At 34.9% G+C, this 25648-nt stretch overlaps 1 protein-coding gene and 1 long non-coding RNA gene across 7 annotated transcripts in view; one reads left to right on the forward strand and one right to left on the reverse strand.

Moving 5' to 3' along the window:
- LOC119870828 (cornifin-B-like) overlaps positions 1-25648 on the forward strand; it is a 174898-nt gene that overhangs the window by 61228 nt on the left and 88022 nt on the right. The window contains exon 2 of one of the 6 annotated variants that reach the window (XR_005354085.1): positions 19848-19992. The exons of the other annotated variants lie outside the window; for them this stretch is intronic. The gene's annotated coding sequence lies outside the window, so the exon portion shown is untranslated. Of the gene's footprint in view, positions 1-19847; positions 19993-25648 lie in introns of those variants that run through there. 6 annotated transcript variants of the gene reach the window in all.
- The window catches only part of LOC119875975, a 151065-nt gene continuing 125464 nt past the window's right edge, over positions 48-25648 (reverse strand). Inside the window, exons 8-9 of the long non-coding RNA XR_005354090.1 lie at positions 12920-12983; positions 48-182 (exon numbers count right to left, since the gene is read on the reverse strand). This is a non-coding gene — a long non-coding RNA (uncharacterized LOC119875975). The remainder of the gene's footprint in view (positions 183-12919; positions 12984-25648) is intronic.

Below are 25648 nucleotides of genomic sequence, written 5' to 3' on the forward strand. Positions count from 1 at the left end.
ATGATTTTCTAAATTGAAGCCATGGGTTATTTTTGTGATCCAGGCTTCTCATGATAAGACAGAGTTATATACATTTCTTTGTTTGTTCACCTGTATGCCTTTGACCCAATGGTACACAAAGCGGTTGTCTGGAGTAGCTGAATTAGATTCCTTTCTTTGCCCCAGATAGTAGTAGGCAGCTGCTAAAGGTATACCAAGCAAAGAGAAAAGATGAGTGAGCTTCGTGATAATTCATTAGAAATGTTAAATCTCAGAAACATCTATAGTCTCATTTACTTATTTAAAATTTTATGCCTCAAATTTTTCAAACATAAAGAATTATTCACATTTTTTTTCCTAACTGGGAATTTGAGGAAAGAGTGTAGGAAGACATTGCAGGAGGAGGGTCAGGGAAAGGAGGATGGGAGGAGAGGAAGAAAAGTGGGCAAGAAGAAACTTGATAGCAAATTTTGGAGTCCTGATGCCAACAGAAATAGGTTCAAAGTTTTTTAAGGCTGCAATTCTTGCTCAATAAGAAGAGATAGAGAAAAAGATAAGCTGAATTACATTATGTGTGCACATTTATATTAACATTAACTGTGTGTGTTGTTTATAGCCATAATGTTGAAGCACCAGTAACATAGGTAAACTTAGAATTTACATGCCATAGATGGATGAAAACATTTCTAATTAAAGTTAAGTATCACCAAACATCAGAATTCATATACATTTAAACAAAAATATTTGAATACAAATATTCATATGTACAATTCATAACACAATTACTATACAAATGCAATTATCAAAATGATTATTATAAATCGACTTTAGTGTATTATTTTAAAAGTGGGGAAATACATGTTTGTTTTATTTTAGAAATTTCCCAGAAATAATAAGACTTAGTTGATTTCCTGAAAAAAAAAAAAAACTAATTTCATACTTCACAGCTAATCCACAATAAAGATTTTAGGCAGAGGCTGAAAAGGCCTCACCTCATGACTACAGATGGTTTGGTGGTGAGGCAAAGTTTTCAGGACATAAGAGTCTCAGGTTGGGTGACATTATTTCCGAGGAGATAAGTGTCAGTAAGATTTGTGAACTTGCTGTTATACTCAGACTTGCCAAAAACCATTTCTCTGCCTTCTGTCTCAGTCAGCTATAGTCAAGAACATTTTGTCATCAGCTTCATAAGACCTACCTCGAGAATTAACTTGGAAAAACTGAAGCAAGATGACAATACTTTCCCTAAGTTATGGAATCTAAAAAAGCAATATAAAGTATTTAAAGTGAATTGTAAAACTCAGTGGAATAGAGAGCCTAGGAATAGACTCAAATACAAATGGGTCTATTAAAGTCAATAAAAAAGTGATCCTTGAAATCAGTAGTAAAAGAGGAATTCTTCATAAATCATTGCTGGAATTGGACTGACACTCCTCAGAAGAATGGAATGGAAAGGTCAATCAGTACCTCACTCTTTGCAACATGAAATATTCCAGCTAGGCAAATAGTGCAAAGGTAGGGCAGCCCGGGTGGCTCAGCGGTTTACCGCTGCCTTCAGCCCAGGGCCTGATCCTGGAGACCAGGGATCTAGTCCCACGTCGGGCTCCCTGCATGGATTCTGCTTCTCCCTCTGCCTGTGTCTCTGCCTCTCTCTCTCTCTCTCTCTCTCTCTCTCTCTCTCCCTGTGTGTCTCTGATGAATAAATAAATAAAATCTTAAAAAAAATAATGCAAAGGTAAAAACTAAAAGTAGAATATACTAGAAAAAAATACAGGAGATTATTAAAAGGTTTGCAGGATGGGCCTTTGACACATTACTATTATAATACATAAAACCTAAAAACCTTTAAAGAGTTGCAAATTAAGAGACATGCACATCTACATAAGATGTACCTGACATCTATTAGGAACTCTATTATAGTAGATAAACAGTCTAACGTCTAGATTCAATCAGTGAAGGGGCCACAGGCATGGAATATATTACATTTAAGTACCACTTAAGAATGAAAGTTGAGTTGCTGCAGGCTATAATGTCCATGTGTTTGTGCATTTATCTGCGGATAATGTATAGTTTGTGTATATTTGTGTACACATTTTTGCATATGCTATTTCATTCTTCATCTACTTTCAGCTTCTAAGGGGGCCAGGTTTACTCACTATTTCAATATATATTTATTGGAAGCTTTCTATGTTTCAGACACTGTTTTAGGTGCTAGAATACACAGCACTAAACAAAAACCTCAGTTTTCATGGTCCTTTTGATAATAAATCATTTTTACTAAGAAGTGCTGTGATTTCATAGCATAAGTAGGCCTTCCTTCCTTTAGTTTCCCTCTCAAGTATTCTTGGAATTAACTAAATACAGTCAAATATATATATATATATAATATATTTGAATTGTTCCTTTAGTTTTGTTCCACTCCTACACAGCTCCCATTGATGCCCACTGCCCGCCATTGTCCCTGCCACCATGCCCTGTCTACAAGAAAGGATATCTGTTGTCAGCACTGCCTTCTGATGCTTTCAATGAGCATAGCATTGAGATAACTGTTTTACTTTGGATTCCTCCTGAAGATCCAAGACAAGAATATGGATACAGGGAGTTTATTTGGGAGCTGATCTCAGAAAGCATAACAAGAAAGGGCTGAACTGAAACAGGCAAAGGAGGCAAGTCACTAACAGGTGCATTGAAGGGCTGCTGCTGTATGATGTAATGATGTGCATGAGTATGTATTACAGCCAGATACTGTGATGAGTGGGCAACAGGGGTGTGTACTACATCTGAGGACCTTCTGGAACTGGGTAAAATGTGCCTCAGAGTTACCCACCTGAAGGCAAGGAAGCATGCTTCAGGACAAAGATAATGACCACCAGGAAGGAGATGCAGGAAACCATTTGCATCTTCTGCAGGGAGCCATCCATGTACACAGAAGACATTTGAATCAGGCTGCAGGGAAATGGGGTCATCTACAGAGCAGTGCAGCATCAGAGCCTCATTGCCCCATGCGCATGCCAAAGAGCAATGACATCCTCTTTCCAGTCCTGTGTCCTACATTATCTCTTGTGTACCAAAGCAACGCAGCTTGGTCCTTGAGCTTCAGAGAACGTCAGATGAAAACAAGGGTCTCTCTCCTTAGGATGCAGAGAGGAGTTCCCTAGGATGAACATAGGGACTGGCACTTTCCCCACCACAGTTTCTTTCCAAAACACTTAATGTAAAAACCAAATAGTTTTCAGCCAAACAAATAAAAAAAAGGAAAACCTTATTTAATTATATATCCTGTGCTTCCACCGTTGTTTGATGAATATATCTAGATGACATGTTTGTATACAAACTTAGGATAGAAGTTGGACTCTAGTGTGGTATGTATGTGTGTGTGTAAGGTGAATAAAACCCTATTCTATCTTACTATTAGAAACTGAGAACACCAAACTGTAACCCAGAACAGATGCCATGTCTCCAAAACTTAATGCACTGTAAATGATTTCTTTCTTGGAAGAATTTTTTATATTGAGTAAAGCTTAAAAATGAGAACCTTAGCTGTTGGCTACTGTGTAATCATTTGATTTAGGCCCCCATTTAATTTATGATCATCATTGAAATTTTTGAACTTCTGTGTTCTGAAGTAGGCAGCATGAATAGCTTTCTGGAATTTTTAGTATAGTTTTTCCTGATTACTTATGTGTATTCTAGCTTGCAATTCAGAGTGAAAAACAATCTCAGAAAAAGGAGACCTGTTGGCCAGAGGACCACACTTGCCCAATTGCTCACCAAGCCATCCAAGAATATCGAAGATCTGGAGTGCTCAAGACTTCCTTGCAGGCAGATCCCAGGCACACAAAAGAAGAAAAGAAAGCCACTGTGCTAATATTAGACCCTGGAGGCTTCTGTCCCAGGAGAAATGAGGAGTTTGTTGGTCAATGGAATTCCAGTGTGTGCATTTGGACTCTGGGCTGTCTGGCATTCCTATGGTCTCAGAGAGGGAATACATTTCTCGTTCTCTGAGAAAAGCAACCCCAAGAGGAGAATCTGAACATATTCCACAAAAAAGGAATCCACAGCCATTCAACATTATTGGAACATCTCATTTGTCTGTCTTTCTTTTGAAAGCAATTAACCCAACAGACACTCAGCATTTCCATCTGAGGTAGAGAGTGTTGTTAAAAATGACATCTCTGTGACCTTGAATTTGGAATGTATTTCAGAGGCAAAGATGCCAACTGATTGTCATTCCCAGAGAGAGAAATTTAGTAAAAAAAAAATGACTGAGAGGGCTTCAAAATTAGACCAATGTGAAAGCTTTGGAGGTGAATCAGGGGAGTATAAGTTTTGTTTTGGAGAATGAAAGCCATTATTCAAACTAAAAATAAAATAGTTCCATTCACTAACATGATAATATACTGTCAGAATATACAATATGGTCAGATTTAAAGTCAGAGGTTATGTCAGGTAATGGATTCAATTAAAGACTGTGAATTCTTACAATTCAAGTTAATTTTCCTGATGGTCAGCTTCACATCTTTTCAGTGTATAATTATAAATTGTATTTTGGCTTTTATGCTCATTCTAATTGTGTGATTGTTGATCTCATTTGTTGTAGACACCTAGATGTTCCCTATCTGTTCAGTCTTAACCTCTAACTGCTCTTTTTCTGCCTCACCATCCTGCAGATGAGCTTGCTTTATATGAATTCCTTGAGAAAACTAGTTTTCCCACTTTTGGTCATGGTGTTTTCTCTAACTAGAATAAACTTCCCTCTATATCAGATAGTTTTTCATATTTTATCTCAGCTCATACATCACCACCTCAGAGGCTTCTCTCAACAACCAGTTAGTATACCCCATTTATCTGATATCTCAGCACCCCATTTGTTGTACTTATCAGCATTGCATTTATATGCATTTAGGCACACATTTTTGTATGTACTTTTTTTATTGTCAGTCTCCTCAGGTACTTTGCATGCTTTTAGAGAGCAGGATCCATGCCTAACTCATTTTGTCTATAGAGTTCTACTCAGTGTCTGGTATATGCTCAGTCATTTAAAAAAATTAATCAGTGGCTAAACTCATTTAAACTGTCCTCTAACTTGTGTTCTCTGAGTCTTTTTGCACACAGCTCTGGGCTGTAGTCATAGTGTCCTCAGTCCCTTATGTGTAGCTATTACTTGATGAGTTAGCATTGGTGTTAAACCCTGCATGTGTTTGTCATCAGTCCAGATACTGCTAATAGAAGAAATAAGAAAACAAGTGCCAGAAAGAAAACTTGCTTTTTGAAAGTTCCTGGATAATGATACTATCAAGATACAAGAGCATAAAGCAGAAAAAAGAATCACAAAGGAAAAGTTGGGTCTTCAATGGTAGTAGTCCAGAGAACTGGCTCCTTGGTAACATTGAAAACTTCTCATATTGCTTCATGTCCCTGCCCCATTTTCTATTTATCTGTTGGATCCTTCTCATAATTTCTATATTTGGCTATTCTTCCCTGCTCACCCATAGGCTTATTGAACACTAGACTTCTTACTGATACTTAACTTTAATTTTATTATTATTATTTGATCCTTAACTTTTAAAGATGAATTATTCTGTGTTTTCTGACCTCAATATCCAGATTTCCCTGGTGAGCATTTGTGTTTCTATGTTTTTTTTTAATTCTTCCCCCTTTGATATTGTTTATGAATATTTTTCTCTTGATCCTGACACAATTTGATTATCTTTCTATTATTTCTGCATCATATTAGAATTTATTATATACAAATGTGCTTTTAAGTGTATAAAAATGAGATGAGGGTGAATTGAAATTCTTTCTTATTTTAAGGAATGCATAATATTCTGAAATCAATATTTTAGTGAAAGAAAGGTAAATATAGGTAAAGTGCTGGGATGGTGGATAGAAAGAAAAATAGTTAAGCCTATACAATGACAACCCAATAAATGATACACCAATGTATTATATATAGGCAGAAAGAAAGAAAGAAAGAAAGAAAGAAAGAAAGAAAGAAAGAAAGAAAAAAAAAAGAAAGAAAAAAGAAAGAAAAAAGAAAAAAGAGAAAATTCATGATATGCAAATGGTACCTTCCAAGTATTAAAGGGTTTTATTGGGAAGAGATGGATTTCTGCCTTGGAAATTTAGGCAATGCCATGAAAAAAATAACACTTGTTGTTCTTTTATGATGATTTGTTAATATATTCTATAGGGGATTAAAGAATTCTAGCTTGAGGAAGCCTTGGGTTCAGCCCTAAATGCAGAGGGTCCCACATCTGAAATGTATAAATTTCTTCTTTACACCAGGCTGTCTTGAATGAAGGGGAGTAATGAGGACTTTGACTGAAGAAGTCAGAGGACTGGTCTCTATTGAGTAGGTAACAGGGATGAGAGGTAGAGAGGAGCACATTGAATACTTTTAAGTAAGAGTGTACCACTAAGTTGTGTTTTTAGTGTAATAATCTGAAAGAGATGTGCCCAAACTATGTTTTAGGAAAGGGCCATAATTGTGAAAAAGCAACTGGTGGGTCTCAGCAACTAGAACAGAAAAAAAGACAAAGTCTTCAATTACAGATGATTAGGATGATGATAAACTTATTGTCAGAATAGGTAGTTCAGAAAAGAAGATGGTCTTCAGCATAGAGGACAAATTTTATCGTAGTCTAATGAATTTGAAGCCGATCAAAGGAATCAACAAGAATTCTAAAAGATGTAGGAAGGCCAAGAGAGATGGGGACCAAGACTAGATGTTTGAACTTGTTGATTCAAAGATCACCCATGTCCTTGAGGAGGCCATTTTGGTAGAATGATGGTGGTTGAAATTACAGAATAGGAATAATTGGAAGAGAAGGGATGATGACAGCTGGAGGCAGAGACTATTGAATACTCTGCCAATGTATGTAATAAAAGGTAAGAAGCAAACAGGATGAATAAGGTTCAATAAGGATATTAGTAGGTTCTTTGTTGCTGTCCTGGGCCTATGCATACATAAAGCTAGGAAAATGATCTAGACCTATATTTTTTAAAAGCATCTAGTAGGATCTCTGGGTGGCTTAGCAGTGTAGCGCCTGCCTTTGGCCTGGGGCATGACCCTGGAGTCCTGGGACTGAGTCCCGCATCAGGCTCCCCACATGGAGCCTGCTTCTCTGTCTGCCTGTGTCTCTGCCTCTCTCTCTCTCTCTCTCTCTCTGTCTCTCATGAATAAATAAATAAAATATTAAAAAAAATAAAAGCATCTAGTACTGTTCCAGGATTGAGTCAATAAATACATGGGTTACTTGATACTAACATTGACCCAATTCTAATTGTGTATATATAACTTTATTGATAGAATTCGGTTCAATGGTTTTGGGACACTCTCAGATTTCCTTCAGAGAGATTTCTGAGCAACGAGTATGGTTCATATAATAATTGCTACTTCATAGCCCACTTTTTTTTTCATGGAAGAATATTATAACAATTACTACTAATAAAATACTGGTGAGAAAATATAAGACTAGACATGGAATTTTCTTTTTAGAAGTAATTTTTGAACTCCAAATATTTCCCAGTTGCATTTACTCAGTATTTATAGACCACTCAAATCATGCTAGGTGCAATGTAGGACACAGAGGTCAGCATAGCTTCTACCCAGTGGATTTACAATCTGCCATGATGCTAGCCAAGTTTTGTAATTTTATGCTCAATTAACATCTGGTTAGAACTTGTTCAGCTAACGGAGTGCTTGCCTCTGAAGATAAATCATGGGACTCTTTTACCACAGCTTGGAATCTTTCTGATTTGGAATGCTTTCTGAACATAAAGACATTCTTTTCCATCCTACTTCGCATCATCCAACTGGGTTCCTACTGTGAAGTGTCATTATAATGGCAGCTCCCACTGAGAGAAACACCAGTCCCACAAACTGAATGGGGTGATTGAAGCAAACAGTCATTTTTGATCACTGCTTTTATAAATTGTGCCTTTTACAAAATCTGTGATTGTATCTTCATGTAATTAATATTTATTTAACCACAATAATTTTTTGTTAAATGAAATCCATCCTTAAAGATTGTTTGCTTGAAAGTGCCCAAAAAAACTTAGGAAAGAAATTGCCTTCATCTACTCAGAATATGCCTACCCAGGACTAATGCCCAGCTCATTTTAGTGAAAATTAGAAACGTAAGACAGGCAAATATTATTCAGCATTCTGTAATTCAAAAACAATTGACTGCTTTAGATACCTTTTAATTAGGTTATGATGACATCCAGGAAATCATATGTCTACTGTTTTTAAAAATAATACACAGATGGAATTGGTGTAGGAACTTCTGATGCTTTGTTTCAATATGCAGTCTCCTTAATCATGAAAAACATAGATTTGACAATCAGATGTAAAGAGCTGGGAGAATTTTTTAAGTCCAAAAAATTCTCTTTGATCATAATAATGTCCAGAATTTTTTTTCAAAACTTGGACTAAGGGAGGAAATTGGTTAATGAAATGTGAAGTATATCAGACAATGTAGGTCTGATTGGTAATTCTGTTAACCTTGCATTCTAAAAGAGGCAATGCTGCTAATTTAAAGAGACATTCCTCTTTTGAACTATACTTTTTTCTTTATCAGCATTGACAACATTTGTTCTTTCAGGTTCTTTTTGTTCATGGAAATATCATGGGATTCATTACTGAGGCATGTTCTGCTTTTGGTATTCGCTGTTATGGCTGATCTCCTCGTGAAAATGTTATTCAGTGTAAACTGTGACGATAGTCTCTTCTTTTTTGATATTATTTTAGGGATTTCTTCCATGACATGATCTTCTTATCATAATGGATGTTTTGTTCTTTTTGATGCCTCATAACCTCTGCGTTTTTTATTTATCATGTTTCTGTGCCTCAAAAACTAGAAAAATGTCAAGAAATGGGCAGTTGTATATCAGGTTTTGGATATATTCCCCCTTTCATTCCTCTTATATTGCTTTATAACTCAGTGGAATTTTCAGTGCTAATAGATGCAGCCTTTTAAAAAGCATTAATAAAGACAATCAAGAAACACCTGCACTTACGACATCAAGCTTATGGTTTTCATATTTCCCTATTTTTCTGCTCTCGGGTAAGTTGTCTCAGGTTAATCCTATAAGAGATGTGTATTGCCAATCAAATTGTGTTATTTGCTCCCAAATGTGTATATTTTTCCATGTATCTATTGCGTGTCTCCATATGGAGTGCAATAAGATGGAGCGAGAGAGGATGGTAAAAATAGGATTTGGTGTTATCATGACCAGATGGGAAGGGGCAGGGACCTGGTCTACTATGCAAGTACACTTGTCTTCACTTTGTCACTGTGTTCAGCACTTACATGTGGCAAAGCAAAGACAGGGTCATCTCGATTCACTGTTAATTAAATGTTTTGGCTGGAAACCATTTCTCCATATGGTAGAATACACCAGCTTGAAGTCAGTGCTTCAAATTTGGCCACATAAAACGGCTGCCCACAAACATATGTAGTGACTCACAAGCAGTCTCAAATAGTTTTAATGTAATGCAGAGGATCTTTGGCTTTTCTGAAGCATGTAGATAACCTCAAATACACATCTGTTGAAATTATAGCAGTTGTAAAACTCAGAAGAAAAATGGAAAAATGAAAACGTATTCAGTGTAAGTCATGGAATGTATTTGGTTCAAATTCAGAAATAGGCAAGTCATTTGGTAGCCCTGGATTATAAATATATATCTCACAAGCCAGATTTTTTTTTAAAGTTTGAGCTTCAAATGCTGTAGTCAAATCCATGAGTGAAAACAGTCATTTTCAAGAGAGATAACGTAGGGATGGATGTAAAAAATATATTAAAAGTTCCAGAAAGCTAGAGGATGATGCATGAATCACAAATCACCCTGATTCTCCCCAACTTTTTTTTTTGGGTAGAGAAGTAAAGCTTCATCCATTTTAATGACTCATTAGAACACTGGAGGATTGATAAAAGACAATTATTTTGCAGCTGTTTAAAGTTTATTTGCATATGGTGTGTGCTGGGTGCTTAGCCTCTGCTTCTGCCCTTTCACCAAATAATCCAGCTCAACAAAGTCACCTGACCTTCTTTCTTCCTGCATATGTACTTAAAAACTAAAAGCTTTACTAACAGCCAATATGGGCCTTAAGAGGCCCCTAGTATTTACACACAGTCAGAGCCTACCCCGACAGTTTTTCAGCTGGGCTTTCCTTTACTGTCCCATATAGAATAGACCATCTTAAACTAATTCCTAGCGCTTTTAGAGTGATGTCCTATTGGGATTGTCTAGTATGCACTTCTAGTTATTTCTCTTTGTTTCTTTGTACTTTCTACAATTGATTTTGAACTTTAGACTTCATAGTCACAATGTAAGAATCTATTACTTGCCTAATTGCTTGCCTATGCAATTTTGTTATAAAGGGTAGTATATGCTAACCACAGGATAACTTTTTTCTTTGATGATAAAGTTGAACAGTAAAAGAATTATCCTCCTCTTAAAATTACCTAACAGCCGTTACTTAAAGTATGTCTGACCGGGTACACTTTCAGAAATGAAGAGTCATTTTTCTGCTAACACCTTCATTCATGATCTCTCTTTTTCAAAAATAAGCAAAATAGGGATGCCTGGGCAGTGGTTGAGCGCCTCCCTTTGGCCCAGTGCGTGATCTTGGAGTCCTGGGAACCAGTCCCACATCAGGCTTCCTGCATGGAACCTGCTTCTCCCTCTGCCTGTGTCTCTGCCTCTCTCTCTGTCCCTCATGAATAAATAAATACTTTAAAAAAAAAAAAAAACAAGCAAAATAGTAAACGCTGGACAACAGCTTTATGAAAGCCAACAAAACATAAGAACAATAAATCATACTCTAATCCTGTTGAAGGAAATTTGTGCTAAAATTATCAAGGGATGATAAATTTTTAAGAATACACATGGTATAAAACAACCAGCTTTGGTATGATTTGGACTGTCAGCCTCCAGTCACTTAGGCAGCCTAGGCTTTACATTTATGACATTTAGTTATCCTCACTTGCAAAAGAGAAATCACAGTTTCTACTGTATAATTAGCTTTACATTATAAACACTCTTCAGAACATTTCAAAGAATTTTAGTAAAATAGAGAACTCAGGCTATCTCCAGATAGCTTATTTAAACTTTTTCCTATAAGCTTTTATTAGGCTGCAAAAAAATTACTGGTACTATGTATCTAAAGGACCAATTTCCTAGTCCTAACATCTTATTATTATAATATTTATTTCAGAAATATTTCTCTGTCAAGGATTGATTGTAGTAGTTTTAAATAGAGGTTAAGCTGTTAATGTGGTTACACTGATTCATCTATTAGCATGGCTATCGATAAAACATGTTGGCTATTAATTTTATCAGATAATTGATAAATATGGAATGCATGTAAATCAAATATGTATTCAGTAACTAATTTTCAGTTTAACTTAAATATGATTGAATAACATTGGCAGCACTAACAACTTGGGCAAAAATAAGTTTTTAGAGCTACCCCTAAAACATAAGAATCTAATTTCTGATATGTTTCTAATTTATTATTTAAATTGAATTTTCTACCCTTAAGCTAATTCATTTATAGCTTATTTTGGAATATTTTGCTCAGTGCAACGTTCTAAAAAGGCATATTTACCATGCTTTCCTTTTTTTCTTTGCCAGAAATGAATATTTAAAAAGTTAGAATATGAAATGTTATATAATTTGATGGGAACATTGAGCCAAACTCAAAAATAGAATATAACAGATATATAGATTTCTCATCTATATAGTTTTAACAAATGAACACTTTAATTGTTTTATTGTTCATTTACAGCAAAATGCAATACATTGTTTTAGCTTTGTTGAATGAAAGCCTCTATTTATCCACTGATGAGCTATACTATAAAGTGCAACAAAGCATAATTACTAAATTTCTGAACTCAGGGAGGTATGTTTGCTTCTCCACACATGCAATGTTGGCAAATCCACTTATAGCCACTGGGGTTTACATAGCTGTGAGGAGAAAACTGACTCATTACAATATTGTACACAACAGTTGCTCTGTTAGCTTCCTAGGTCAGGAGCAAAGGGCAGGAAACGGAAAACATTGGAAACAGAAGCCTTAGCACCTTTTAGACAACAGCTAAGTTTCTTATGCCACTGTTTCGGGCTCCTTGAAAATTTTCATCTAGAGATAAGACGTAAACACTGCCATAAACAACAGTTTACAGATAGTCAACCTACTATGAGAGAGTAAAAGTTTTCTAGCAAAATTACTAAAACTAAGAATTAATCCCCTCCTCTAACTGCAATTGCTGCTTATTTTATAATATTTGAACAAGGAACATCTTATTCATTGTAAATAAAATATTCTAATTGAATTATGCATGAGGCAAGCACCATAATATCTAGTAGAATCAAATATCTACTAATGACATTGAAAGACCCTCTGAACTATAGGAATAGATTCCCATTCCAAAATTTCAGTTTCAAATAACTCAGCCCTCATGTAGGAAGGGCCTTAGTATGGACAATGCATTGTGCTTTGTGACATAATCTCCGAGAACTCAGGGAGTAATGGATTAATTTAAGTAAACAAAAAACCAAATTAGATTGTGGGGCAAGATAATTCATTGAGTGGTATAATGCATCTATATATTTATCTAAGGGATTATTCTGCATATGTCTATTTGTCATTGCACAGAATGGAAAATTCTCCATGGGGAAATTTGGGACAGAAGTTACATTTATGATCTGCCTTAAAAGAACTAAATTTCAACAGTCATTTTTTTTTTCAACAGTCATTTCTATGTGGTTAGTACACATGTTTTGAGAGAGTCATTCTGTACCATATATTAAACTATCAGTGATTTTTGTTTCTGTGCCCAAAATTAGTCTGTATGACAGACTATTTCAACAGAACATTGAATAGTAAGCTACCAACCCCTCTGGCGTGATGACAATACATAAGATTACCTTTATCAAAATCCACTGAGTTGTACATTGAAGATGTGCACATTGCTCTGTATATTAGATTTAACTGCGAGGACGAAAAAAAGATAAACAAATATTGAATTCTAGTTAATGATATGCATACTGAAGTATTTGGAGGTGGTATGCCAATGTCTGAAGCTTACTTTGAAATGCATAAAAAAATAAGATAGATATCTGAGGGATAGAGGTATGATAAAGCAAGTATAATGAAATGTTAATTGTGAAATCTAGGTGATGAGTATTCACTGTAAATTTTTTCAGTTTTTTTTTATTTGGTAATTTTCACAATAAAATATTGCTAATGAGATACCTTTATAAATATTTTGTATATTCTATCTCAGTAGTTTGGTCTGGCTAGGGTCTAGAAAAGAAATTTTTTAAAAAGACCTCCATTGAACCATTTATAAAATTAGGTTTGGGATCCATGGTTGTAAGATACATTTCAATTTTTAAAATTTTTAATCATTTTTAATCTTAATACCAAATTTTAATATTGCATAATACTATCAAGTCTCGTTCTTGCATGTAGTGTTTTCTCATAACCTAGAATATCAATACTGTAACAGAATAAACTCTCATAAATCTTTCTTCTTGTACTCAATGAAATCTGTGTATAATATTTATATCTTCATACATTAGTAAGGTTTCCTAAGTAATTAATTTTACTACATGAAGTAGTCTCTAAATATATCGCCAAGAAGTTTTATAAAATATGAGATAATAGATATACTTTTTTTCTTTTTGATCGACATTAGGAGCTACGCAAAATGTTATTGAAGAAGTTATTTTAAGGGGCGCCCAGGTGGCTCAGTCAGTTAAACATAGGACTTGATTTTGGCTCAGGTCACAATCTTGGGGTCCTGAGATCCAGCCCTGAGTAGACCTCCTCGGTCAGTGAAAAGTCTACGTGAGATTCTCCTCTCCCTGTCCCTCTGTCCCTCTCTCTGCTCCTGCGTGTGCATTCTCTCTCTCTAAAAATAAATAAATCTTAAAAAAAAAGAGAAAGGTTATTTTAAAAGTCGATTTGCTAGACAAAGCTTGTGTTTCCCAGCAGGAAATGTTGGTAAGACTGCATTTTTTTAAATTTAATAAATTGTTTTGGATCAAAATATGGATTCCTCTAAGTCATGACTCTCAACCTTAGGTTCAGCTTCAAATAAAAATAATCAAAAATCAATATAGGAGAATCATAAAACATTTCAGAGAAACAAAAGACAAACTTCTAATCCTAATGGCTAAACCTGGAGCACAAGGGAAATAAGGAGACCTTTGATGAGGTCAAGCTGATGGAAAGAAGGTTGACTGGCCTCCAGGTGAGACTTTCTTGCCTCAGTGCTAGAGGCAGTATTGATAGAGTGGACACTGATGCTCCCTTACTCTGTAAGTGGGATTTTCTGAAGAAGGCAGAGTCACACAGGTAAAGCTGAACAACCTCTGTGGATGCCCTCCTCTCAAGAACATTCAGGGGATGATTTAGCAATGAAACTAGTGATTTTTAAGTATGTGGAAAAGTTCACTATATTGTCCAAGGGTGCAAATATTTATCATTAAAAAAAATTGTTATTGTAACTCAGGTGCACAGGTTATGTTACTTTTCAATTTGAACCCCATCTTTTTGGATTTTTTATGAAGGCTTCATTACATAAACACCGTGAATTAAACCACTGGCCACTGGTGATGGATTCAACCTTCAGATTCTCTCTGGAGGTTAGGGAAGGAGCCTGAAAGTTCCAGCCTAATCATATTGTTGATTTTCCCTGGCAACCAGTCTCCATCCTCAGGCGCAGCCCAAAGGTGACCGCATTAGCATAACAATAGACACCTTTGTAGCTCTCAGCACTTAAGAAATTCCAAGTGTTTTAGGAGTTCTGTGCCAGAAATATGTATTTCTTACTATAAACCATAAGATCACAATACCTTTTCAAGAAGTGCTTTAACCACATGCATATGGAGGATGATTTTTTTTTTAAGGCAATGGCTATTTAATACATATTTTGGTTGCTGTATACATGGATTTTTGTAATTACACTTTGTTATCAATTTATAATTTCATAGCATTATTAAAAAGAACATTGTAAGAGGTTGAATCTTTGGAATCTCTGGAGGCTGCTTTTTTTTTTAAACATTCTATTAATGACTTTTGTGAATGTAACACAAATGCTAGTGTATTTTCTCTGAAGTGTAAAGTCATTCTTTCTCTGAGATTGTGTTTTTGGGTAACTGTATAGGAAATACCAATATAGAACTTTCTATTTATTCTTTATAAGAGTTTTAATTTTTTGCTTTAATGTACATTCTGTCAGTGTAAAATTCTGCTCTTCTTTTATTTGAGCTATGATGTTCCATATATCTTTTTCCATCTTTCTTTGGTTTAAATTTCTCTCTTGTTGACAACTAATTCCTGTATTTTGGTTTTTGTCTAATAGGAGACCTTTCTTTACTTGATGAGTTAAATTGTACTTACTTTTATATTAGAGCTTATTTCTCCAATCTTGTATCATACATTCTATTTAATGTAGGTTTTTCCTTCTCACTTTCTGTTTGCTTGCGCTGACTGCCCTTCTGCTGATGTGGCAACTATGTTCCATTTCTGTTCAACTAGTAGTTAATCATCTCATAACAAAACTCACCTTATGTTTACTAGGTTTACTTTTTCCTCTCCATTTCTAAAAGTTCCTAAAATACATGCCTTGCTTTCAAACCAATAATACCTTGGCCTGCTTGCATTTCTCTTCAGTCTTTCCCTCTCTATGGAGCTTTAGTTCTGAATTTTTGCAGACATACTTTCTTATTTTTAGTTATTGCTGATTTATGGAATCATATGTCTACTGATGTGTTTTCTCAACCTGACTTTCTGTAAGACACCTCCATGATTCTTGTCAACTTTTTGGGGTGTCATTCTTCAAAAAGTGCTTGGAAAGTAGAGAGTTATTCTTTATTTCAATTTCAATTATTATTCATACTTATATGCTGATATACTTAGTTCATATTTCTTTTTATTTTATTTCTTTAAAGATTTTATTTATTTATTTGAGAGACACAGAGAGAGTGAAAGAGCACGAGCAGAGTAAGGGACAGAGGGAGAAGCAGACTACCACTAGGCAGGGAGCCTGATGTGGGATTGGATCCTGGAACTCTGGGATCATGACCCAAGCTGAAGGCAGACACGTTACCAACTGAGCCACCCAGGTGCCCATATATTTAAGTGATAGTGCAACTAGGAGTGAAATTGTAGGTAGGTTCAAAGTTCTTTTTTAAAATTTATTGTCAGCAGTATGCAAGTAACTTTGTGTGTGTTTTTCATTTACTGTATTCTTTTGATATATATGATATTTTTCTCCCTGGATGCTTTCAGAATTTTCTACTTGAATTTGATATTTTAAAAATTTTACTAAACTGTGTGTGTGTGTGTGTGTGTGTGTGTGTGTGTGTCTTAACCTATCCTATTAGGTATTTTATAAATTCTTTCAATTGGGGATCTTAAGATTTTAATTCTGAAAAATTATCTGACATAATTTTTCAAATATCTTTACCTTTCAAAATTATATTCCTGTCTTCTCCCCTGGCAGGTTTTTAAAAAATAGGTATAAAAACATGTACTTCATTCTTATCTCTCTTTTCCTCTTTCACTCATTATTTCCATCTCTTTATCTCAGATGTGTTTGAAAGAATTTTTTGACGTGATGTATCACTCAAGAGTGCATTTCCTAGCTGGAAACATTATTCTATTCAATACCTCCACAGAGCTCTTTATTTCAACAATTACATATATTTTTCACATCTGGTAGTTCTGCTTCGTTCTTTTAAAAAAAAATTACAACTGCTTTTTGTTTTGTTTTATATGTCTACCCTTTTATCTCTGTAAAGGTAATTATTATACTTAAGTTATGTTATTCTTCTGGCTGGTCTATTTATATATAAATTCTGTGTTCTCTGGTGTAGATTACTCCGTTTGTATTATTCTTTCATATCCTTGGGTCTCATAGATATTTATTTTTTCAGATATATATAATGCATACACAGAGGGTCATATAACCTTGGGACTTTTCATTTTATCAGTTAATTTTATCTTAATTTTCAGCCATTATCAATTATTATCAGTTATGATTACCTTGGCTGTGGTGCACATTTGGACCAGGCAAAAGCCTCATATATTCTTATAGATGAATTTAGGGAGTAAATTTGAGGGTACATCTCAGGGAGTATAGTTTATGATGTTTGTAATCTTGGCTGCTTGTCTTACCCTGTTCATTTTACCCACTCTATGACCCACATATATTTCCCTCCAGGAAATAGAGTTTATGGAATGAAGTTTGAGAAGATAATGGGGCACCAACAGCCTGGTCTTGGTTATATTTTTTCACCCAGATAGTCTTCAATATTCTTTTGAAGTCAATCTTGTTTTCAACTAACTCTGGTTGGCTTTGCTGTTTCTTGACCTGTGTGAATAGGTTAGGCAGTTATTATCTGAAGGTCAAATAAGGAAGAAGAAAGGACACAGCTAGTATACTTTCAGAAAGTCCCTGCCTATGGTGTCTTTGTTTCTATGTTGATAGTATCTTCCACCTAGAGGCCCAGCCATCTGTATCTCTATAAATGTTTCTAGTAGACTTTGCATATAGTTCTGATAAAAAAAAATCAACTTCCCTTTGCCCTTGCTCATAGCCAGAGTTGACCCCAAAATCCAGAAATCATGTATGAAATTCAGGGATTTAACAAATGTCCTTTTGCTTACCTCCCACTATTTTCCTGTTTTTATGTTTATTTATTTTTACAAATATACTGAAAGCCAAGGTTATTTTGAATTGGCTAAAGCAAGATTAAAAAAAATAATTGGTACTCTAAAGATCATTTGTAAAAAAAAAAAATCATTTGTAAATAAGCTTGGAAATAGAAATAGTGGGAAATCAAATGCCATCACTAGGATCAGAGTGACAAAGGAGGAAGGAAATTATTGACATGGAAGAGGCACCACCATGAAGGGAAGTACCATGATGAAGGGATGTAGCTTCTGCCAGAATGTCGGCACTGAAATGGGGAGGGAGGGAGGAAATGATGCACCTCTACTCCTCTTTTCCACACTCTTATCTCCTGCCAGTGCCAACTCTTGTCTGAACCCAGATAGTAACCAAGATGGAAAAGTAGTCTGGAGAAATAGTCCACAGAGGCAGCATTTTAGAGTTTGGGACAGGTCAGAGAGAGTTGAAAAATAGATAAGAGGGTAAATTTAGTATTGCCAGCATTCTAACCTCTCTACACTTAATATTCCACCTTTGTTACTTTGAACCTTTCAAATTAAAAAGCTGCATGGAGAATTCTGGTAACTTGTAGATGCTCTTCTTCCTCTTGTCTCCCTGGAAAACGTCTTTTTTGTCGGATAACCCTTCCCTCTATCAGCAGCACCTCCATGAAAATCTCCCTTATCTCATTCATGAGGTCATTGATTTCACATATTTACTACTCATTTTCATTACAATTTTCACCTTTTGCCTTAATTAGCTATTGACTTTTTATTCTTCTTCTCATCTCTTCCAGAACACCCCTTGTTATCCTTACGTCCCTGGGGGCCTCCCTTATTACTAGCAGATGATGAGTGTCCAGAAAATTTTTGATTAATCAATAAAAGAGAGAACAAGTGGGTGAAAGAGTATGAGCTCCATAAGAAAAGGAAGAGTTGCGTAAGGTGGATCACAAGCACACAGGAAATTGAAAAATAAATAATAGTATATAATTGAGGACAACTTAGACAACTTAAAGTCAAGAATGAAACTCAGAATTGGGCTAAAACTTAAATAAAAATGGAATTCCAGAAAACAAACAAAAAATTCAAAACACATATTAAAAAATATGCAACCCAAATAAAATAAAGTTCACAAGTATTCTCTGTAATTGGCATACAAAAAAAAATCTAATTTAGGAATGGCTTTTCTTTAGGTGCTGAGAAAAGGATTTTAAAGTCAATTCATTTGGTTCTTTGATTTCAGCAATTTTTTTCATTATATTTGCTAAACAGGGTAGAGTGAGGTTGGCACCACTTCAAAAATTTGTACTCATATTTTGACTTAGCAGCCAAACAAAGTTTACATTTATACTTGGTATTTGTCTATAGTTAATAGGAAGGAAAGAACATATGCTGTTAAGGGCTCTAGTGAATAATTTTCCCTTATTTCTAAAAATATAACTGGTATTTAAAGACTGACCCACTCATCTAAAGTTTAGATAACTCAAGGCAGATTGTAGAAGTATTTCTTCACACTCAAGATTATTAAATATGAAAGAACATATGTCCATTGAAAATTCATAGTACTAATTTTACTAAAATTTATTTTATATCATCCAGCCAAGACAGTACAACAGTTTGCTAATTTGATAGTAGTTCACTTAAATAGCTACTGGTTTCTACACAGGAAAGAGAGAGAAAGAAGAGGGGATAGAGAACAAAGAAAGATAGAAAAATTAAAGAATGAGTTTTATTATTATTCAGGTATTGTAAGGCCAACAAATAAGCCTGCTGCCATTGAAAAGAGAGTTTGTTACTTGTGAATCCCAGGAGGAGGGGGCATGCCACACCACAGGAGAGCCATACAGTGAAGCTCTGGGTCAATCAGGAGGCAGAGAAGGGGGAGACTATGGACCTTTAGTGTGATTTCCTTGGGGAGGAACAGGTGAGGAATGGTAAAGAGATTTAAGATTGGTTAGTCTGAATATTTTCGGTGTGTATAGGGGCATAGAGACATAGGGACTGTTCATACTGGTCTGGTGCCTGGCCGGGATGATAAGGGAGATAGTGGGTAACAGACCTGGGAATATGGAGAGCCTGATAAAAGACACTGTTGAGGGTTCAGGCTCTGGATTGATTGATTTTCACTTGAAAAATGCATGCTCTAGATGAATTGTTTACTCTCTCTAGGAATTAACACTGGGATCACCTGACTCCCTCCAGGGTTCACAAGGCTCCAATGAATCAGAATACAGAATAGAAGACATGGTTATATAAGAAGGAAGGAAGCAAGCAAGGAAGGGGTTTTATTTCATAATACAATCAGTGTGTAGAATATGAGAAACAATAAATTGATATCCAAGTTGGAGAAAGGATGTGTCATTCTTTTTCACTTTGTTCTTATAAATAGCAGTGGTGTATGGTATTAAGAGCTCTGACTTTGGATTCAATAGGAACTGGGTGAAAATTCTGGCATTTAATACTAGCTGTGTGACCTTTCTGTAAGCTTTATATTCCTATAATGTAAAGATCAAAGTACCTTCTTTAAAGGGTTGTAAGATTTAAAGGCAATATTGTGTACACGGTGTATTAAATACTAGCTGCTTTTCTTTTAATTACTTTTGCCTAAATACTCACTGTTAATGCCCACCTGATACAGATGATGAAATCATGTGTTAGCTTTTCAAGTGAAGCTACGTTATTACACATCAGAGAAAAGGGTGGTATTTGTCTTACATTGCACCTATAAAATGTTTTAATAAATCTTACTTATAAAAGAAGGGAGAGAAGGATCAAAGAAAGAGGGAAAGATGGAAAGAAGGAAGGAAGGAGGGAAGGAAGGACATTTTGTGAATGAATACATGAAGAATAAACGAGTAAACATTTCTTTAACAATTCTGGGGAATGAGTAACAAAAATGTATACTGTTTTCATAAACATTTAATAAAGATGCCAAATAAAAATAGTAGTAATTTAGTGTAGAATGTTTTGGCATAGAAAACCGCAAATACTATTATATTTGTAATTTAAAGTACAAGATTCTCTGAGCCATGAATTCATAGAAATTGATTTGCAAAACTTCAATTAATGACCTTGGTTATTTGTCAATAAGAAGAGAGGGAGAGGTTACAGGAGTGCAAGTAAATTAACCTTTCATTCCATACTCTACTGACTTCTTCCACACTGACAAGTAATCAAGATTGTTTGACAGAAACAGCAAGTTGTTTAGCTTCTCAGCTCTCCTGCCACTAAAATATGATGTCAGATAATTTGTTCCTGTTTAGTTCTAGCTTGATTACTTCTGGTTCCTTGAGATTTGAATTGATGAAGTTTTACTTTAGTTACATGGCAGTGTTAATAAATGCTGTCATGTTTATTAATGAGATGCCAAAATTGTATTGTTATATTTAGAGGACAAAGTCAAGTTCATGTAACTTAAAGTAGTTGAATGTGATAAAAGGTTAATTAGACTTCATGACCTGTTTAGAATATGTCTTAGGTCTCAATATCAAGATAACTTTCAAGGCAAAATACCAAAACCCAGAATTAATTTATAAGATAACTATATAATTGCCTGTCATTTAAATAGTAAATAACTCTAATAGCTCCTGTAGAAATTTTCTGGATTTAAAAACAAAACTTAAAAAACAAAAACAAAAAACAAAAGCGAAGCAAAAGATTTACCAAGGTCAGCCATGGTGATATTTCCCTTGATCTTATGCCAATTATTATGCAAATATATTGCCCACACTATATTCCAAAGATTTCAAATTGAAGAAAGAATCCTTAGTGAGAACTTTCTACAAATTACTCAAGATGCATAACATGAAATTTTAAAATGCAATGGAATCAGCGAATAGCAGAATACGTGCTGCAGAAAATTTCTCTTTCATCATTACTCATTTTTGGCTGAAGGTAAAAAGATTATTATCCTGGAAGACTAGGAAGAACACCATCCAATGACTAATGACAGTTTTAATTGGTAAAAATAGGCCTACATAACTAAAGCTTCTGCCATATTGAAATTATGAAATAATTTTTTTTTCATCAAATGAAAGATGTCACTGGGAACACTAAGATTTTTTTTTTCACTTTTCAGACAAACAAAATGCAAGGTAAACCATACCTAGATATATCTGGGTAGAATTTTTCAAACTTCTATGACAAAATAACCAACGGGCTTCCAGTTTTTAAAAAGTATTAAACTACTTTTGAAAAATCAGATTTGGAAACAAAATAAAATCAGAATATTCAAGAGGAACAGTTGTGCATAGGTTATAGTGATGATTAATATCCAAAAATTTCTTTTATGGGTTATAGAGAAATGACTTTATTTTTTTTTAAAGATTTCATTTATTCATTCATGAGAGACACAGAGAGACAGGGAGAAGCAGGCTCCATGCAGGGAGCCTGACATGGGACTCAATCCCTGGTCTCTAGTATCACACTCTGGGCTGAAGGCGGTGCCAAACCCCTGGGCCACCAGGGCTGCCAGAGAAATGACATTAAAAAGAGATACAAAAATTTTATTAAATAGGAGACACTAGGCTTCCTAATGTTACCATTCTTACTTGATAGTCATATTTAGAAGAATAACCACCTACTTAAAAATAATAGCAGACATGTGAAAACTTCTGTGAATAAGATATTTCTCTCTCATGTAAATGAGCACTCTCCTTTTACTGAAACATTCACCACAATAATAGAGTAAATTGGGATCCCTGGGTGGCGCAGTGGTTTAGCGCCTGCCTTTGGCCCAGGGTGCGATCCTGGAGACCCGGGATCGAATCCCACATCGGGCTTCCGGTGCATGGAGCCTGCTTCTCCCTCTGCCTGTGTCTCTGCCTCTCTCTCTCTCTGTGTGTGTGTGTAACTATCATAAATTTAAAAAAAAAAAATAGAGTAAATTGTTGTGCATCATGTGAATTTCTCCTTGAGTGAGATTGGTAGTTTGGTCCTTTAAAAATTTTATTCATTTCATTTAGGTTGTTGAATTTACAGCTCTTGGTTGCTGATAGTATTCCTTTGTCCTTTAAGTATCTCTAGGGTCTGTAGTGATGTCTTTTCAATTTTTCCTGATATTTGTAATTTGTATTTTCTCTCTTTTTTTCTTAGGTAGTCTAGGGAGAAATATATTAACTTTATTGAATCTTACAAAGCACTAACCTTTTGTTTGTTGGCTTCACTTTTTTCCTGTTCTCAATTTCATTGATTTCTAGTCTTATTTTCATTATCTTTTCTTCTCTTTGCTTTTGGTAATTTGTCTTTCTATATTTAGTTTTTTTAAGGAGGAAGCTTAAAACTTAGATCATTTGTTTTCAGATATTTTCTCTTTCTCTTTCCTACTTTAAGTATTAAATACTATAAACTTCTAAGAATTGCTTTAGCTATTCTTTAAAAGTCATCAAACTTTTAAAAAAAAGATTTATTATTTAGTATTTTAGAGTGGTGGGGAAGGATAGCGGGAGAGAGAGTCTCAAGCAGACTCCATACTGAGTGCAGAGCCCTTAGTTGGGGCTCAATTTCACAATCCTGAAATCATGACCTGAGCCAAAACCCAAAAGTCATGTTTATCCAACTGGGCCACTCAAGTGGCCCAGTCATCAAATTTCATCAAATTTTATGATGATGTCTTTTCATTTTCATTCAATTGAAAACATTTTCTAACTTCCTATGTGACTTTTCAAATGTTAATTATTGAGGAATATGGTGTTTTTTCAAGTATTTAGAGATTTTCTAGATAGCTTTCTGTAATTTATTTCTAGTTTAATTCCGTGATAGCCACATGAGAAAAGAGAGACTCCTTCCCAATTTGTGGGCTGGATGTTGAAGCTGATGATGCCACACACACCAAAAGAATTTGGAAGAAAATCTTTTACTCATGAAAGGTATTCATGGAAAAGTAAATCAGGTGCAATCTGGTTCATAATGGCAAGAGCATAAGAGGATTTGTGATGTGATGGCTTCGCTTTGACTCTAGCTAAAAAGTGGATCTGGAGTGGATTTCTTCCTGTCCCAGGTTTGTGTGCTTTGAACTTTCTATGGGAACCAGGGGACTGATGGATTTTTTTTTTCTTTTTTAGTATTAGCTTCTCTATATATGTGGCAAAGGGGGAAGGAAAGGTATGTGGCCTGAAAATTGTTAGTGGTCAGAGAGCAAAAATGGAGTCAGGTCTCTTATTACAGTTCACCCCAATGCTTGACTGATAATAGAAATGTGCCATGTCTCATTCAATTGAATTTGAATTTGTTTAGGCATAATTTTAGAAGCCTATGTAGGAAACTACAATGAAAATGAGACTTTGGATAGACATGTATATCCAAACATATCAGGCAGTTGTAGGGAGCCAAGAAAAAATGTTGGAGTATTTGCTCACAAAATTGAGTGGCATTATTATTTTTTTTGAGTGGCATTATTAACAAACTTACCTTGTTGTTTTATTTTTGGAGTTATTTGAGCATTTTTTTCCATAATGGCTATCCACAAAAAATGAGAGGTAACTTTAAGGCAGTAGGCTAGCCAGTAGATAGGCTAAGGCTAGGCAATTATTAGCAATTGAGGTCACCAGGAAGCATTGCCCCTCACTGAGGGCATCCAAAGGCATGTGTTTAGAGGGGAAATTGGTTATTTCCTGGTAAAGTCTGGGTTATGGGCAGTGTCAGTGACTGCTAAGACTGTAAGTAGGAGAAGTATAATATGCAGGATTATAATTATTTTGTATCTACTAAGGTTGGGGAAAAAAAAAAATACATGGAGGGCCAAAAAGCCAAATGGGTTGAAATATTGCTCAGTTCCTCTATATCCTAATTGTTTTTCTGTGTATTTGTTGATTACTAAGAAGGATGTTGAAGTCTTTGACATAATTGTGGCTTTCTCTCATCCTTTTTTCCAGTTTTAGAAATTTTTGTTATATATATATTAAAGTTCTGGTATTAGAAATGTACATATATAAAATGGTTATACCTTTTTGGTTATACCTTTTATCATTATGTAATATTATTCTTTATTCATAGTAATATTTCTTGCTTTTAAGTCCACTTTGATATTATATTAGTTTGTGTGTGTGTATCTGTGTGTTGATAATTATTTTGCTTGGTGTTTTCTGAGATCTGGGAACCTGTGATTAGTATCTTGATTAATTTTGGAAAACTCTCAACTTTAATCTCTTCAAATAATTTTGTCTACCCCATTCCCTCTATTCTTTCGCGATTCTAGTAACAATGGTGTTAGAACATTGCGTATTGTGCCACATTAGTTACATATGATACTCTGGGATTTTTTTCTACATTTTTTTTTTTTTTTACATTTTGTATTTCAGTGTGGATGATTTCTACTGACATATTTTCAAATTCACTATTTCCTTGGCTTCATGAAACCTACTAATGAGTCTACTGATGGCATTCTTTTTTTATTACTATGAATTCCATTTCAATTATTTTTATTCCATTATATCTTAAATTTTTAAATGTCTTTTAACATATTAATCATAGATATTTTAAATTCCTTGTCCAGTAGTTCAAATATTGGAATCAGGGCAGCCCAGGTGGCTCAGTGGTTTAGTGCTGCTTTCAGTTCAGGGCTTGATCTTGGGGACCCAGGATCGAGTCCCACTTTGGGCTCCCTGCAAGGAGTCTGCTTCTCCCTCTGCCTGTGTCTCTGCCTCTCTCTCTCTCTCTGTGTCTCATTAATAAATAAATAAAATCTTTTAAAAAAATATTGGGATCATATCTGAGTCTGGTTGTATATATTGCTTTGTCTCTTGATGTTGTGTTTTTTTTCCCTTGAATCTTTGTCTTGTAATATTTGGTAGAAAGCTGAAGATTAATTTAAGACAGAAGAAACTGAGATAATTAGTATTTATGGCTAGAAAAAGACATAGCCCTTCTTTTTTTTGGCCAGGGCTTTATTATAAACAGTGAGTTAATCTAGTTAAGATTTGAGTTAGCTTGGGGTTTTGTTGTTGCTGTACTTACCCTAGTGCACCTCACTT

Source organism: Canis lupus, chromosome 1, assembly GCF_011100685.1.
Source record: "Canis lupus familiaris isolate Mischka breed German Shepherd chromosome 1, alternate assembly UU_Cfam_GSD_1.0, whole genome shotgun sequence".
Taxonomy (NCBI): domain Eukaryota; kingdom Metazoa; phylum Chordata; class Mammalia; order Carnivora; family Canidae; genus Canis; species Canis lupus.